The sequence below is a fragment of the Amblyomma mixtum genome, chromosome 5, assembly GCF_055824585.1.
Source record: "Amblyomma mixtum isolate Tamu chromosome 5, ASM5582458v1, whole genome shotgun sequence".
NCBI classification, from domain to species: domain Eukaryota; kingdom Metazoa; phylum Arthropoda; class Arachnida; order Ixodida; family Ixodidae; genus Amblyomma; species Amblyomma mixtum.
Genome location: NC_143016.1, coordinates 146,400,170 through 146,416,848, shown reverse-complemented (window position 1 = coordinate 146,416,848; position 16,679 = coordinate 146,400,170). Strand labels below are relative to the sequence as shown.

General features: G+C 48.4%; 1 protein-coding gene across 2 annotated transcripts in view; it reads left to right on the top strand.

Annotated features, from left to right (window-relative positions):
- Window positions 1–14,066: 14,066 nt before the first annotated feature.
- LOC149344015 (uncharacterized) overlaps window positions 14,067–16,679 on the top strand; it is a 65,251-nt gene continuing 62,638 nt past the window's right edge. Inside the window, exons 1-2 of one of the 2 annotated variants that reach the window (XM_089546132.1) lie at window positions 14,067–14,198; window positions 14,723–15,074. The gene's annotated coding sequence lies outside the window, so the exon portion shown is untranslated. The remainder of the gene's footprint in view (window positions 14,199–14,722; window positions 15,075–16,679) is intronic. The other variant, XM_089546131.1, reaches the window with a different exon arrangement.

Genomic DNA, 16,679 nt, shown 5'->3' with positions numbered 1-16,679 from the left:
AATGCATACCTATGATGGCGTTGACCCTCACCGGGTCAAGTGGCTCTTTCAACTTAACGTCTTTGTGGGCGTTAGACTTTCTCCCGAACAGCGATTTTCCAATATATTCTTCTGGTGTAAAGAGTACGCGCAGCAGAGATCTCGCAAATTTCAATCCTCAGCCCCTTGCGTCAGCCTTGATTCGGGCCAACGTTCCCTCATCGACTTGCACTCCCTCGTCAATGTCAACCTGAAAATGACAAGAGCAAAAACACATTAATACAAATACGGTGCTCTCATTTGATGCTTTTTCAAAAATATCTTGCGAGCCACTCCTACCCTACCTACTCAAAAATAAAAATAGGTTTGGTTTGGTTTATAGGGTTTAACGTCCCAAAGCGACTAAGGCTATGAGAGACGCCGTGGTGGAGGGCTCCGGAAATTTCGACCACCTGGGGTTCTTTAACGTGCACTGACATCGCACAGTACACGGGCCTCTAGAATTTCTCCTCCAAAGAAATTCAACCGCCGCGAACCCGCGTCTTTCGGGTCAGCTGAATAAAAAACATGAAACATAAAATAATATATATATATATATATATATATATATATATACATATATATATATATATATATATGATGGATGCTTTTTCATATTGAACAAAACATGAAAAAGCATCCATCAGTATGACCAGCGTAGAAGGAAACCAAAAAAATATACATAAACTGCACTCAAGGTGAGCAGTATAGCAAGTACCCATGATAATCTTCATATCAACAGTAATGCAGCACCTCACTTATTTAATATACCGCTTGTTTCAGTCCCAAAACGCACGAAAGCAATCAAAACATTCATTAACAGCTAACAAAACCTGTCCGCTTGAGTTAGTGGTGGTGTTTCATTGTCTTAGTGACAAATGAAGCTATGTACCAAAATAGTGGACAACATTCCACAAGAGAACTCGCAGCTCAACAGATGCAGGCATATTTGGTGCACATGTGTTATATTAGGTGCTTTGTGCACCTTTTCTAACAGATACACGATTTTCTCATGCTTTCTTACATGAAGGGAATTAACTATTGTCCTACTTTCATTTTTATTTTTCCATTGCTGCATTATGAGACAGTCAAATTGAACTTCTAATCGCAAAATAAGCCAAAAATTCTTACGTTTGTTGCTGTCACCACACATGTGGACTCTGGGCAGGCACTGCTCTCAAGCATCCGTTTCAACCGTTTAACCATTTTCGCAGAATCTAAACAGAGGATATAAAAAGAAGACAGCAAAACTCACCTCACCATGACTATTCATGCACACTAGCCAGAGTAGTGTGTACCGATGGATTTACGCTCGACCAACACAAACAGCAGACCAGAAGAAGTACACACACAGAGTGCTGCCTAATGACTCTCAGTACAGATGCCACGCATTAAAAACAGCACAAATGAATCCACAATATCAACCATTGTGCTCAGACTGTCAATGGTCCATTCAAAATTGGTGCAAAAGGAAACTGCTTTACTCTCCTTCCCAAATGACTCAAGAAGGCTGTGTATTATGCAAACTTAAAGTTCCCCTTGCAAATTTCAAATGGGTCAATGAACATTATAAAGTATGCGACTTGAAGATAGGTAGGCAGCACCCTTGTACCTCTTTCATTGTGAGTGCAACAGAAAGGGAATTTGAGAAAAGGAAGCATCAAGTTTCTTCTCACAGCTGATGTAGATGTAGAAAGTGCCACAGGACAAGGAAACCGAGTAAACAATGCCCTCCGTACATTCCATGAAGCGATCCTGATGGTTTATTGCACAACCTGTGCCTTCTTCACAGTCTTGGTTGGCACATCTGATCCCTAAGTTTTTCATGTGCCAAGAATATAGCACCTATGCCAGGTAAACTACGAATTTGCCCTAGGTGATGTTATAAATTGGTATGTATGAAACAACAGCTGTCTTCTGGAACTTGCAGTTTAAACACGGTGGTCACTAGTGGCAAGATCATATTTTTTCTTCTGTTTTAGGTGCTCACCAACGGAAACCAACAAAGGAATAGGATATCGCATGCTGGAAAAAAGTCTTATTTGCTAGGAAAAACTGGATGCCATGGCATGCAAGCATGATTTCCTCGAAGCAATGGTTATAAAAAGGTTAGCAGTAGCTTTCTTGAAAGCTTTCTTGCATAGATGGCAGCTATAAAACCTCCTTATTCCCTCTTGACTCGTAAGCCCACCATCCATGATCTCCCAAGAATGAAACCCTGAGTCCAAAAAACATTATGATACATTCCCGGAAACCTCATGGTAGTCAAAAGCTGTTTGAGGTACTGACAACACTGCTGAATAACTGTTACCAATACTTCCTTAGGACCAGGACCAGCTCGTCACAGGTAACTCGATAATCTTCAACGAATTTAAATACCTTACGTGCACAGGATTATGCTAGTTCACTATCTAAAATCCAATTTCTTAGAGACAAAAGCAAGTCACTTAATACAGACGCGAGACAAGACCCAATACAAATTACAAGTTCTTTGCAGATGTGACAGAATCGTACATAAATATTTCAGAGGCATTTTTGAAGGCCACAGCTCCATACAGGTCAGTAGATTCCTCGACACACGATATTAGTCCACCTTGAGGTATAGAGTCTACAGATCCTTGATATCAACAAAGCATGTCATGAAACTTGTGCCAGAATAAACGTTCAAAAACCGTGTTCTCTATAACACTGGCAAGGAAGGGATCGTCACTTTTTAGCACATTTGGTTTCTGTTGCAGAAAGGGTAATGTTTCTGCCAAGTTTCTTTTTATGAAATTGTAACCCTCAAGGGGCAGTCAGAAATATGAGTTTTAGCAGTAAAGAAAATACCAAAACAATCTTTCTTGCTTAAGTTGACGGCTCGTGACACGCAGCACTTTAGATTATGACAAACTTTCTTGGCATCCGACCTTGGCACCACACCACCAGATCCACCTGGTCGTAACACTCAAAAACAGAATTCAGCTGCTCTCAGGCCATAGATTCATGCGTTCCTTGGGCAAGATATTACTTTCCCAAGGCACAGAGCAGTGTAATACCTAGTGATCATTTATAATTAAAGACTTTTAAATTTGGAATCTCCAGCTCACTGGAAGGTTGCAAAGATCATCCCTATTCAGAAACCTGGCAACAAACTCTGTAACTAACTAGAGGCCACCACAAAGTTAATTCTAACAACCTTCCCACTTCACGCCCTGCCCCTCACTGGGCCCTTCGTCCTTGGAGCGGAGACAGTATTTAAACCCCGCCAATGATGAACGCTTTGTCCAGACGAAAGACTGAAGCTCTTCGCACCAGGGGTGCCCCGTCAGAGACGGTCTCTCGATGAGTACAGACGCAGGGATGAAAAATGCAATAACTGAAGATTTATATACAAATATACACAGCGTATAGAAGATTAGACACTCGAGACAAATTAACGGCACAAGGACAAACAACAAAAAGGGCGGAACTGGCTAATACTAGGGGAGGCCCCTACTCGGCGTTGCCGAAGATGCGTTGCATCTCACCTTAGCCCAGCACCCCGCTTCCGGCTCCGGGGCCCAGTTTTAAAGCCCTAAAGGCCCAGCCCACATTCGCTAACTTCCAATCATGTTGCGCTCTTAACATGGTTGGTTCATCCAGGGCATGGCCAGCCCTCCAGCTTCCGTAAGGTAACACCCTTTCCAGAAAAACAAACGCACGGTCGTGCCAGCACGTGTGCGAATCGGTACCGCGGGTGGGGGAACACCCGTATACTTGCCGGCGCGTTCGCGAGCGGCCGCGTTCCAAGAAAGGAGACGCTTCGCTTTGAGCACCCCCAGCCGCGTTCCGATGACCCCACGCACACTACCGATACCTTACACGCCCTTCCCAAGATTCTACAAAGGGCCCAAATGGCACTTTTAGAATTACAAACAAAAGGGATCGGTGTCTGACACGAAACCACCCTTCGGGTGACATAACATAAACAAAACGTACACATTCAAATGCGCGTTTCACACCTGTAAAACCAGCACATTCACCGAAGTCCAAGCTGTCGCGCTGCGACCAGTTGCACGAACAAAACCAAAAACAACAAAATGCACACGGGCACCAACACAACATCACGCAAAATGCACACTTAAATACACACAGTGGCATGCCTGCCGTGCGCCGTAACACAGCGTCCAAGTTGGTGCGTTGCACCCAGTTCGCCTGCATGCACGCCGTCGTCCTGCTCGCGAATGAGCACACAGACACTCGCGACTGGAGCGTTCACAGCACTCGCCCAATGCCTACGTGAGCCTCCTTAGTCGCACCGAGCGTCCCTGTGTACATTCGAGCCACCACGTGTTGTCAGTAACACAATTAACGCCTAAACGGTAACTCACTCATTAGGCTGGCGCCACAACGGGGCGCGAACTGAAAAGATGGTGCCCTCCAGGATCAAAAACGTCCCGGGTTTTGATGGGTCCAAACCCCTCACTACACGACGCACCTGAGGGCCCGCTCTCTCTGGCGCGCCGGTACGAACCGCGTGCTGCGTAAGGAACATCTCTCTTGCCGAGTTCAGCTGTAACAGTGCGACCGGCTTTGCTGAACATAATTTGGCGTACCGCCGCACGGAACGTACTGTTCCACGCGCCGACATTCACTGTGAAGGCTATGCGCCTGTCCCCTGGTACTTTGGAGCGTTTGGAGCTGTTTGCACCGTTCCTGCACGGGCAAACATTTAAATCGCCGCTCCCTGCTTGATAGACGCTGGCCGGCTTCGTGGCATCGTCTGCTGCACGAGCTGACTCGCCGTCGCTTGACCCGAGCTTGCCTTGCGGCAAGTCGCCACTCATTTCCGGGTACTCAAATGACCTGGCCAGACACACATCGGGTGCGTTCCACAACTGTGTGGCGCTCTGCCCGGTCGGCCCAGCAAGCCCGCCTCCGTTCCCTGGCTCGCATGGAACGCTTTTTCCATCAATGACGCTACGGGGCCCTTCATGCCCTATGACCGACACAGTGTGCGGTTCCAGCAACGCTAGACTTTCTCCTGTCACTAGGTCCGCGATCTGACATCTGTCGTCGCTGGCCGTTCCCTGCTGAGCTAAATGCTCTTTTCCGCAGCTTGCTTGAGACTGCGTTTTTGGAATTGTGAGACTCACTTCCAACAATCCTGAGCACGCGTCCGCGTCCCTGGTGTCATTTGGGATTGAGCTAACCTGGGCGGCCGTGTCGTCGGCGTGCGCGTTCACCGCCTCTGATACCGCGACGCTGCGTTCCGTCAGGCTGCTTTCTTGAACTGCGACTCCAGCTTCGCAGAAATCTGGCTCACCCTTCACCTCTGCCCGGCTGTCCTCTTGACCTGCGCCCGGCAGGCATATGCCGTTGCCTTCCCGCACTGGCGACCTCTCTGCTCGTGACTCGGAGCAGTTCTCCCTGGCTAGTTGGCTAGCTCTCCCAGACTCCTTGATCTTAGAAATCTCGAGCTCTACCTGCTGGCGTCTCGCTTCTAATACCCCCAAGACATACTTAACATCCTGAGGTTCTTCCTCGCGAAGCAGTGCCTTTCCGCCATTTACTTTCGCAAGTTGAGCCTGAAGGTCCGCTAAGCGCGCCTTCGCTAACTCAACTTGGTACCTCACATCGAGTGAGGGCCGGCATGGATAGCCCTCCATACCGCCGTCTGTACTCCTCAACTGTCCTACCAGCTCGAATACATGCACAGGGACGACGCTAACAATGCGACGAAGGAAACTCACAGTTTCGATGCGTCGATCCGCATTGCCAGCTCCTTGGCGTCGCAGTCCACCGCCACTTTCATCGGACGCTGCGATGAGCTGCCACACGCCGCTGGTCCGCCGCCAGTTACCGTCAAGTTCTCGACGCGCTGTTTTCCTTGACCGGATGCAGTCCAGCGTCGCTGGACTACTGCCGTGGTCCTTGCGTCCTTGCCGCCGTGTCTCCGCAGGTCCGTTCACGAACGCTGACCTGTCGCCTTGTCGTCGCCTTTCTCCCTGCGTTCAATTTCTTCTTCCTGCGCCGTCTTCCGATGGCCGCAGGATCCTGTCGACTGCGCCAGTAAATTTTCAGGTTCTTCTACTCTCCTTGCACCACAGGTGCACCGCCAGAGACGGTTGGTAACTCGAACTGAAGCTCTTCGCACCAGGGGTGCCCCGTCAGAGACGGTCTCTCGATGAGTACAGACGCAGGGATGAAAAATGCAATAACTGAAGATTTATATACAAATATACACAGCGTATAGAAGATTAGACACTCGAGACAAATTAACGGCACAAGGACAAACAACAAAAAGGGCGGAACTGGCTAATACTAGGGGAGGCCCCTACTCGGCGTTGCCGAAGATGCGTTGCATCTCACCTTAGCCCAGAACCCCGCTTCCGGCTCCGGGGCCCAGTTTTAAAGCCCTAAAGGCCCAGCCCACATTCGGTAACTTCCAATCATGTTGCGCTCTTAACATGGTTGGTTCATCCAGGGCATGGCCAGCCCTCCAGCTTCCGTAAGGTAACACCCTTTCCAGAAAAACAAACGCACGGTCGTGCCAGCACGTGTGCGAATCGGTACCGTGGGTGGGGGAACACCCGTATACTTGCCGGCGCGTTCGCGAGCGGCCGCGTTCCAAGAAAGGAGACGCTTCGCTTTGAGCACCCCCAGCCGCGTTCCGATGACCCCACGCACACTACCGATACCTTACAGTCACCCATCTGCCTACCCTTCTTTACTATAGGCCAGTCTCACTATTATTTACTTAGGGTAAGATTAAGAAGTATTCATTTTCAAGCACTTCAGCTCTTTTTCAGAAAGCTGCAACTTCGTTTCCAGCAGCCAACATTGGTTTTGGCAAGGCCTCCGTAACACAACTAATTCAGACCAACGAATTTTGGCATGTCTAGATAAGTGTGTGCAAATAGATGCAATGTTTCTCAACATCACGAAAAGCTTTGATTACAATTTGTCCTCGAAGTGCATGGTAAAACTGAGACACATACTGCAGATCAGCATTTAGAGCAATGGTTTGATTCTTATCTTTCTGAACGGCACAAGTAAGTCCACATTTTTAGTTTCAATTCACCACCAGCTTGAGCTCTCTCAGGAGTCACCCAGGGGTCTGTGCGTGGTCCGCTACCTGTTTCGTATGTGTGCATATTTCTTGTCTTATGATCCTCAGTGCGCTGCCGTTTTTTTTTGCAGATGACTGTATTGTATACCTATATATTCAAGAAGTGCAGGATCATTATATATCCACGAGTAAAGTGAACGAAATGGGGCACTACGATGTGTGGCCACACTGGGCTACATGGCGAATGCAGGAAGGTTCCCTTGCTGACTGCTGCTGGGGAATTACTAGATTTCCTCTCGTGTGGTGTCAACTCCAATTACTTTATGGAAGATCGTATAATTGAGGCCAAACACCCGATTTTGGTTGGTGCGAAAGGAAAGCAAGCCAATGAAACTGAGATTGCCATGCTTTAAGTCCACACGACCAGCGTGACCGCGGCACCACATGGGATAATCATCAAACTCATCGACGTGTTTTACAAGCCAGCTGTGAAAGAAGCGAAGTGCTCGTGTACAACCGGCCTCTCTTAAAAGTGCAAACATATCTGTGCTGAACTTATACACTGCAACAGCTACGAACCAGTGCGTTGTCAGTGGTAGTATTATTGAGCAGGAAAATGTAGAGCGGCCGAGGCATCTTTACATCGTATGCGCAGTTACGTAACAAGAGTAACAAGGAAAATATACCCGTGTTCCTTTACATATCAGCTTAACAACAATAATATATTAGAAGTGGACTCATATAAATACTTCTGCTGCCGCACTTCGCAAACGGTGGTTTCTTAAGCGAAAACTTAGGAATGCTCCTGCCAGTACTAAGCGTCTTTCCTATGGCAACTGCGTAAGAGCTAAACTTGAGTATGCGGCGGTTGTATGGGACCCACATAATAAAAAAGATATGCAACTCGAGCGTGTGCAAAGAAAAGCTGTGCGTTATAGAAGACACGATTCACCATCTACGCTTATGAAGCAACACAACATTCACATCCTAGAATCCCGAAAAAAGGTTAGTCGCCGCATCTTGCTTCATCACTGCCTGCAATTGCGTCAAAGCTCATTGTACGAGAAGAACCAGACATACGCAGGAACACTCACTGGCACCAATTTTCGCCCGCACAAACACATTTAAAAATAGTTACTTCCCTAGAACTGTATCCGAATGGAATGCATTACCTTCTCATATTTTTCTGTCCAGTAATTTTGTAGCAGAGTTGGAACGTCATCTCTTCATTTCATGAGTTTTGTTTGTTTTGTGTTGCGATGCCTGTCTATATATTCAATTCTCATTGTCTGACTTATTATTGTTACTTTTTTCTCTCTATGCTTATGCTTGTCATTTATTATATTGCAAAATGTTTGAATGTGTCCCTCCTGCTAGGACCATGCATGGTCCGCAGTATTTCAAATAAATAAATCAACTCAAAATACTGCAGCTTCCCTAGCACACTTATTCCATAGGGGCATGCTGTGCTCCCTTGACAGTGTTCCTAATGAGTATTCCTCGCCTCCCCTGCTTGGCAAAATTATCAATTTTGGTGCCTCCTGAAAAAAAGTTCTGGCTACATGCCTGAGAAAGGATGGATGCAGTGCTATCGTTTTCTGTAGGTGTGACTTTTATGCCCGTTTAGTGCCATAGCTTTTGTTCGGTGGCAGCAGGTGACAAATCCAGCATGAAATATTGTGCTCATTCGTACGAAAAAGCTGGCTGCCATTGTGGACCTCTGCTTGTGGAGCTTAAATGGCATTCGTGGTTAAAAGAGCACCTTTCTCTATTCTGTGTATGTTAGCAGCTTTGGTTGCTTGTTAGTTGCTCTGCACTTCTTGTGTGTACCTTCAAGTCCTTTTTTGTGTGTGTGCAGTATACTTTGAAGATATGTCTGACCGACTCTCCCAACAACGTACTCTTTTAAATTAGTTGCTTCAGAATGACCGTTTTGTGATGTGTAATGGGTATAAATCATGATGCTGTCAGCTGTAGTCTTTCTCCATCTCACTGCTTGTCCTTGAGCTCAGTGGCTGTAGTTATGGTGATCAGGAATTTCATTATGAATGTCCAGAACACTAATCTAGCACTGCAATTCTCAACACCCCTACAGGACTACATCAGGAGGTCCCTCCCCTCTATCGAGCGCCTGATCTGGATGCTGCGTGTGAGGACCGATGTCCTGAAAGCTGAAGACCTTTTTTTTTAAACATGTTGCTTTAGTGGGGGAATGTCTTCCGAGCCACATAACGTTGTACTGATTGGAACAGCTCGAGACACAGCTGCTTTTCTCTCTGTGCAACCTCACCAGCAAGTGCCGCCCCTGTGTCTCGAACCCCTGTCCTGAAAGGTGCAGATTTTTTTTCCAAGCTGTTCTAGTCTTGTTAAGGGTTAACAAATGCTGCTTTGCTTTCTTTTTTGATTTGTTGCCTTAGTGCTTGAATCGCTTCCTGGTTACACTTGTGATATTCATGGAAAGAAAGCGCGGCTCCTGTTTTTCTGCGTAATTCACACGACGTTATCATGCTTGTTATATGCGTCTTAGCTTGTTGGGATGTTGCTCCCAAATTCAAACTCATGAGATTGTCGTCGTTCTTCCGCGTGCATTCTGCTAACGTGAGCGTGCAATTGTGGCCGCAGAAATGGGAGCCGCGCTTTCTTTCAACTCCCGCCCGTACCCACTGGCGCTTATCTTGGAACCAAGCGCATCGCGAAGCCCTGTTTTAGAGCGCAGCTCTTTGGCGTCCGTTCCTGGGTTTCGCGTCGGCGTCGGCCTCGTAACCAGCTCCGCCCCCCTTTCATCCCCCCAGCGCTAGCAGCGACCGACTGATACCGCTGGATGCCGCTGACGCTGCTAGAGAGTCAAGATAACGTCAAGATAACACCGTCGTCGCCATGCAGAAAGATAGCAGCGACCGACTGATACCGCTGGATGCCGCTGACGCCGCTAGAGAGTCAAGATAACGTGACTGCATAGAACACCGTCGCCGCCATGCAGAAAGAGGAGGAAAGGGTCCCCCCCCCCTGTTCTTGTGTGGCGGATAGGGTGCTCTTCAGTTGCCGACGCGCCGGTTATTTCACGTAGGCCCCGGCACGTCGACGAATACGTGACCACCTTCCCACGGCTAGACCTGGTTGTTAAAGGAATACGTGTGAAAAATAAAAAAAAAATTCTGTGATAGCGCATACATGTGTTGCTCGATTTCTTTGCCTCAATCTATCGAAAAGGTGAAACAGCTTATTTGCTGCGCTCAAATTTCGCATTAGGAAGTAACGTAATCGTCGGTAATTTTTTGACAGCACGAAAGGCCCGAAGCGGGTGATGTTTCTTACAAAGCACGAATGAGAGCGCTGTAATAGCGGCGCATCCGGGCGCACGGAGCGCGCTGTCACGTGGTATTTTTTAAACTCCGCGGGCTTTCGTTTTCCCCGAATGAAAACGGCCATGTTTGTCTATCTCGTTGGAAGTGCCTGGGTTGGACAATATTTGTGGAGCTCTACGACTTTCCTATTGACGCCTGAACGTTTAAAGCTATATTTAAAAAGTTAATTTATTTATCTCGACAAATTATTCAAATAGGAGCAGCGAAAAAATAGTACCATAACTTAAGATAAACCTTCACAACATCCACGCGATTTCAGTTCTGAAGAACGCTTAGTTTTTTTCATAAATCTTGGACCAAGTTAGCTGGGACACCCTGTATATACCCACCTAGAGCGACGCAATATCTTGCCCGGTGTGGCCTCTTTTGTGCAAAGACTGTGGGCCCACAAATTATCGCAGAAGTGCCATATTGGTCGCGTTCGAATCTGGGGGAAATCTGGAACCGAACTGCTAGTTGAAACTTGCGTTATGCATAGGTCAGGAGTCGAACTGTCAAGCAATAGAAACACGGGCGCCTAAGGGAGCCAGTCAGCCTTGCCAGTCGGGGTTCTTTTCGCTTGCATATTCGGGTCCGTAACTACCGAAGGCGCCATGGATGGATGTAAAACTTTATTATGCAAGCGAGTTTGGACCGTGCAAGTTCTCAGGGCCATCGCACAGCCCTTACATTACGCGCATGTGTCCAGGCCACGTAGGGCCATGGCACTGGCACCCCGGTTCACACAGCGAAGTTGCGCGTCCATTGTCGGTATATTGCTATCACGTTCTCCGCACGTAGTGTAAATAAGTGGTGATTACCTTCCTGCTAGAAGTTACCATAAAGGAAAGGGTGACAGGAAAGGGGAAGTTTTCACTGTTCCGTGAAACGTAATTTCGAGCCCTAGATTGTTCCACGGGAGCTTGAAGTATAATGCAGATATGTTTACGCGGACTGCCCATTTATTAGAATTTAAGTATACTTTAGACAGATTGATTGCGTATTTACGAAAGTACACTTTACATACATTGCCCCTGGTTCGATTTCCCAACTCAACCAATTTCCTACTCGCTTTTACTTATTTTCTGGTCAGACTGGAAAGGTTACTTAGGCTGATTGTTTAATTAACTAGTTAACTAAACTCAGTCACACTTACTTGGAGCATCACTATACAATCCCTTTAATTGGTTTCATGGTTAGTAGTCAAAGTAAAATTGGCCCCGTTTGAAATTCCCGCATCGTGACGTCACGACCATTTCCACCAATTGAAAACTGTGACATTTCTGTCGACAACTGCTGCTTAAAACGACGAGGCAATAAAGGCTTCCGCCATAAAAACTTCTTCCAGGGTGGTCCCCTAATTGTCCAGGAGTCCACGTGCTTGTGCTTCACGTAAAGCCCGATCCGCCAGCCATTTCTGGCCGGGGGCTGAGCGGTCCCTAAAGCTGCCTCCCAGGAAGAATGAGTGGAATTGGGAATTGGGGATGGGGTTACTGCCTGTGGGGAACGACATTCCCAAAGGTAGTGGAACAGAGTGGATCTCTGCACACCGAAGGTGTTACAATCAGGAGGAAAGGTGGCGTGAAAGCATGAGAGACGGTAGGGTGAAATAAAGCAGCCGGTCTGTAATTATCGCTATGTGGCGCTGGATAAAGGCGACAAGGTACTTTGGGTGGTTTGGTTTAGTTTGGTTTGTTGGCGTTTAACGTCCCGAAGCGACCAAGGCTATGAGGGACGCCGCCGTGAAGGGCTCCGGAAATTTCGACAACCGGGGGTTCTTTAATGTGCACTGACATAGCACAGTATATGCTCCTGTAGAATTTCGCCCCCATCGAAATTCGACCGCCGCGGCCGGGATCGAACCCGCGTCTTTCGGGTCAGCAGCCGAGCGCCATAACCACTGAACCACCGCGACGGTGGCAATGTCATGCGGTTCAGTTTGTAGAAAGTTGTGATTTCGTGATATGTGGAAAGGACCGATAGGGCTACGTGGGGTGATGAGAGACAGATGCGGGTAGCATGCGTTAGCGCTTTCAACGGTGCGCGATTCTCGCGATCAACCATTTACTGCCACTTGTCAGGGTGGGTGGGGGCTTTAATGCAGATATAAAGACAAGCAGGAATTTCTTACCACTTATGCTGTAGAACTTCCCGTTCCTCTCGCTCGTAACGGCTCCCACGGCTGGGACAACTTTGTGAAATACTTGCGTAGACCTGATTTTTTAAAACCAGACACATTGGTGCAGCAAGTCGAGCTTATATCCATCTATTTCTCCAATCGCAAAGCTTCCTTCATGACAGTGAAGAACTGTGTGTTGAAGAAGGAATGTGTGTGAGAAATAACCAGTTGTCTGTAATTTTACATAGATACCTTGCTCGAATTCTTTGCTCAGTATATCGAAAAGCTGAAACAGCTGACGAGCTGCGCTCAAATTTCGCATTAGGAAGTAACGTGATCGTCGGCAGTTTTTTTTCTTTCCCTTCCACCTTGCTCCCTTCCCTACGGCGCGTTTATGGTGTTCATCGAGATATTTGAGACAGCTACTGCGCCATTTCCTTTCCTCAAAAACGAATTTAGCAATTTTACCGCCACGTAGCTTAAAGCACACCTGAGGTGTCCACTGTTAGAACAGGACAGTTATGCACCTGCCCTCTGCTTTCCAAGCTCCCGCTCCATTGGTTTCGTAGCTTAAAGCGCTAATAAGGTGTCCACTGCTGGTTACAACGGCGACGGCGAAACGCAGAAACGGGCGCCAAAGATCTGCGCTCTAAAATCGCGAATGGTCAAATTTATAAACAAGCACGATTCTACGTACATTGCGCCAAGAAAATACCTCAGTAGCGCCGTCATATTGAATAAACTGAGGCGTCCCTTGTAGGTCGTGAGGTGGCACAGTGGTTGTGCTGCTCGGCTGCTAACCCGAAGGCCGCGGGTTCGATCCCGGCCGCACCGGTCGAATTGCGATGGAGGCGAAAGTCTAGAGGTCCCTGTACTGTGCGATGTCAGTGCACGTTAAGGAACTCCAGGTAGTCGAATTTTCCGGAGCCCTCCACTACGGCGTCCCTCATAGCCTGAGTCGCTTTGGGATGTTGAACCCCACAAAACCAACCAGCTTCTTGGTCGTGAAAATTGCCAGTAGAAGCAGGCAGGAGAAAACGCAACCAAAATCAGTTTCCGACGCTAAGCTGGCCAAGGCGCCACGTGGACTTCAACGAGACCACAGGGTGCTCCCTACGGTATCGGCCACGGTCTTGCTGCACGGCCTCACTCGGAAACCTATCAGTCACACTATCAGTGTTTCATCCGTTTACTATTGCATCGCTGATGCTCACGCCTAGGCAGCAACGCTCTGCTCATGACGGCGTAACCCGCTTCAATAGCGCATTTTCCAGCTGCCATTTTCGAGATATTCGCTTTCGTCGTCGGGTGTTTCGACGTCAACAGCCACGGATCCATGCACTTAGTTAGCGAGAAGAATGTTTCAGCGCAACTTTCGCACGAAACCGCTGTCTGGCTGTCGGCGCTCCCCAAGGTCACGCTCTTGCAACTTTATTGCTTTTTTCGGCACGGCGCCGTTGCTAGGCTCGTTGCTATGAGTGACGTCACCGCAACGGGCACGTGACTCTACTTACGTGCCAGACCGACGTGACCGACCAGACTCCCTCCAGACGCTCCGATGGGCGGGCGTCGTGTCTGGGCGGAGGAAAGTCTGAGCAGCTGTGGCGGTGGTTGGAGTGTGGCGGTCGTTTTGTGCAGGCTGGATGCGAAGCGTTCCGACTGTCCTTTGTTGAGAGCAGCTCTGGTGAGATATGTCTATTCGGCGTTGAGTGTGCCGTACTAAGTACGTTAGCATGGTGCAGACAGGCGCAGTATAGTTTTTGCACTGCCACTCCGTCCGATCTATTTTCATCGTTCAAGACGTACTCGTAGCTGTTCGGGACTCTCCTCAAGATGCCGTTAGAATGGCCTGGAGAATGGAAGAATGGCGTCGCTTTAGTAACTTTTGTCGCGAGCTCGCTGACTCATTTTAGGCGCGCAGTGTCGCCGAATGATGTGGTCGCAAACAATGTTGCGTCGTTTATGTGAAAAGAAGAAACTTCATTCTCAAGGCGTCCCAGTAGCGCGTGCATTCGCTGTAGCGTTCGCTGCGGGAGTAAGAACTGTTGGAATTGACCAGAAACGTAGCGATATAGTCAGCGGCTGAGTGATTTGTTAGCGAGGTGGTCAGCTCGATTTCGACCTGAGAACGTTGGAGTGCATATGGGTGTCTTCGCGGCGTGATTGATGCCGAGTAGGTAAATGTGCGCGACATTTTTGTCTGTCTAGTTGGAGCCATCGTGCCGGAACGCTAGGGAGATGTCGCGGAGCGTTAGAGAACGCGGCGGATGGTCGCGATGAAAAGCTGTCGTCGGCTGCGCTGGTGACGACGTTGCGAGTCGGGTTCCTGTGGCACTTTGGAGCGCTGGAATGGAGAGGTGCGATGGTGTAGTCACGTTGAGACTCTTGGTGAATGTGGTGTGTGCGTGAGGACATTATTCTGGACTGGCTGCTCGGAGCCGTGGTGTCAAGAGGTGAGCGGCTAGCCGTAGCCGCAGTTCTGGGTCATCACTGGGCCGTTGCGTGTTAAGACTGAGAGCATGGCTGTCGCGCTGACCGCAAGGGACTCTTCGACTGTAAGGTGAGTTGTTTACCTTTTGCAGCAATATCGCTGCTGGCTGATGAATTTTATGTTTAGCTTGGTGTTGGCTAAATTGGAGTTGAGAGAGTGTTGCGGACAAAATGAAGTGCTCTGATTAGGCGCGGTCGTGATGAGTTGCTATGGGTTTGCTGCGTCTCGCTGCTTGAGAACGATGCGACGTGTGCGCGCGAGCGGTCGTTGAAGGGCTTTGCTTCGTCTTTTGACGCGAAAAGCTTCGCTACGCTAGTCAACAACGCTCTTCGCGTGAGCCGGTTTATGTCGGAGCACGAGTGACGTCACGCATGGCGCAGGCTACTGGGCATGTGCGCCGCCGCTTCTCCTCGCCACCGTCTGACCTTTCGCCGCAGCCGTGCGCAGTGAGCATTTGAAAGGAGGGGTTTTTAAGACGCAATAGACGATATGCGAAATTGCTTGGCGGTCTGGCAACACCGCGCCCACAACTTCCGGTTTCCATCTTGGTGCGGTCGAGCTCGTCGAGCTGGTGCATTGTTTGCTATGCGTACTTTCTTCTTGCGAGTGGAATTTCAACAGGCAAGCTTCAGCTGCTGCGTTGTTTTCACAGCTGATCTTCGACCAAATGTAGGTGCTTTCAATAAGCGCCAGCTTACTCCTACCGCATCCTCAGCTTCGCTGAAGTCTGGCGCTGATGATCGCAATAATCCGCACTCGAAAGTGGGTTGGAAAGTCGAACCGTGACCGTGTGCTGTTGTCGTTTTAATGCTCGCATTAAAGCACCAGTTTAAGCATCACGCATTATCATGGCTATTTTATTCCCAGGTGGACGCGAATTCATCTGGTAGGGTAGCGAGCGGTTATTTTGCGGTGAGTGCGCACGTGTGTTGACAAACTTCTGTGACAGTGCGAATTTCGTTCGCGCCGACGCCAGGAGCTTCGTGCATTGCAGTATAATCACACAAGACCCTCGACCAGCTGCGTAATTCGATTCCTTTACTGTAATGTGCAATGCGCATCCGCAGTTTTCAACGCCACCGTTTCAGAGCCCGGCGTCGGTTGATTTTCGCCACAATTCGTTGAAACCGCGTCCTGCTTCAGACGCAGTCAGTCGACATTAACAAGAGGAAAGTAGGCATGCACATATAATTCAAAATATTGTAAGCAAAGACGCAGCTTTTTTTTTTTTTTTTTCAGATAAGCACTGAGCCACCGCGGCGGCTTGATTAGAGAAAGATGTTACAGCTGTAGGTGCATGCACGGACTCGATACGCTGGTCAAGCTGTGTGTGCAGGGGCGAAATTAGCATGTTCGGTTGCTTCCGAAACTTAATTAGCTTACTCCCAAACTTGGACAAATGGCTTTGTTGCGAAGCAAGCTGTTGGAGCTTGCCACAACGATAATAAAATCTGATGGCCTGAAGCGTTTTCAGAACACTGTTGCACGTACTTTCTAGCTTAGACATGCGTCCCTCCTTCATCCCAGGTGAAAATTTTCAACTGGGACCATTTGGACCAGTCAAAGTGGTTTAAGGAACAAACTTCCACTTCAATTGGTCCAGTTGCAACTGGTCCCAGTTGAACTGGAAATTTGTTTCTTAAACCAGTTGGCTACTGGTCCCAGTTCAACTGG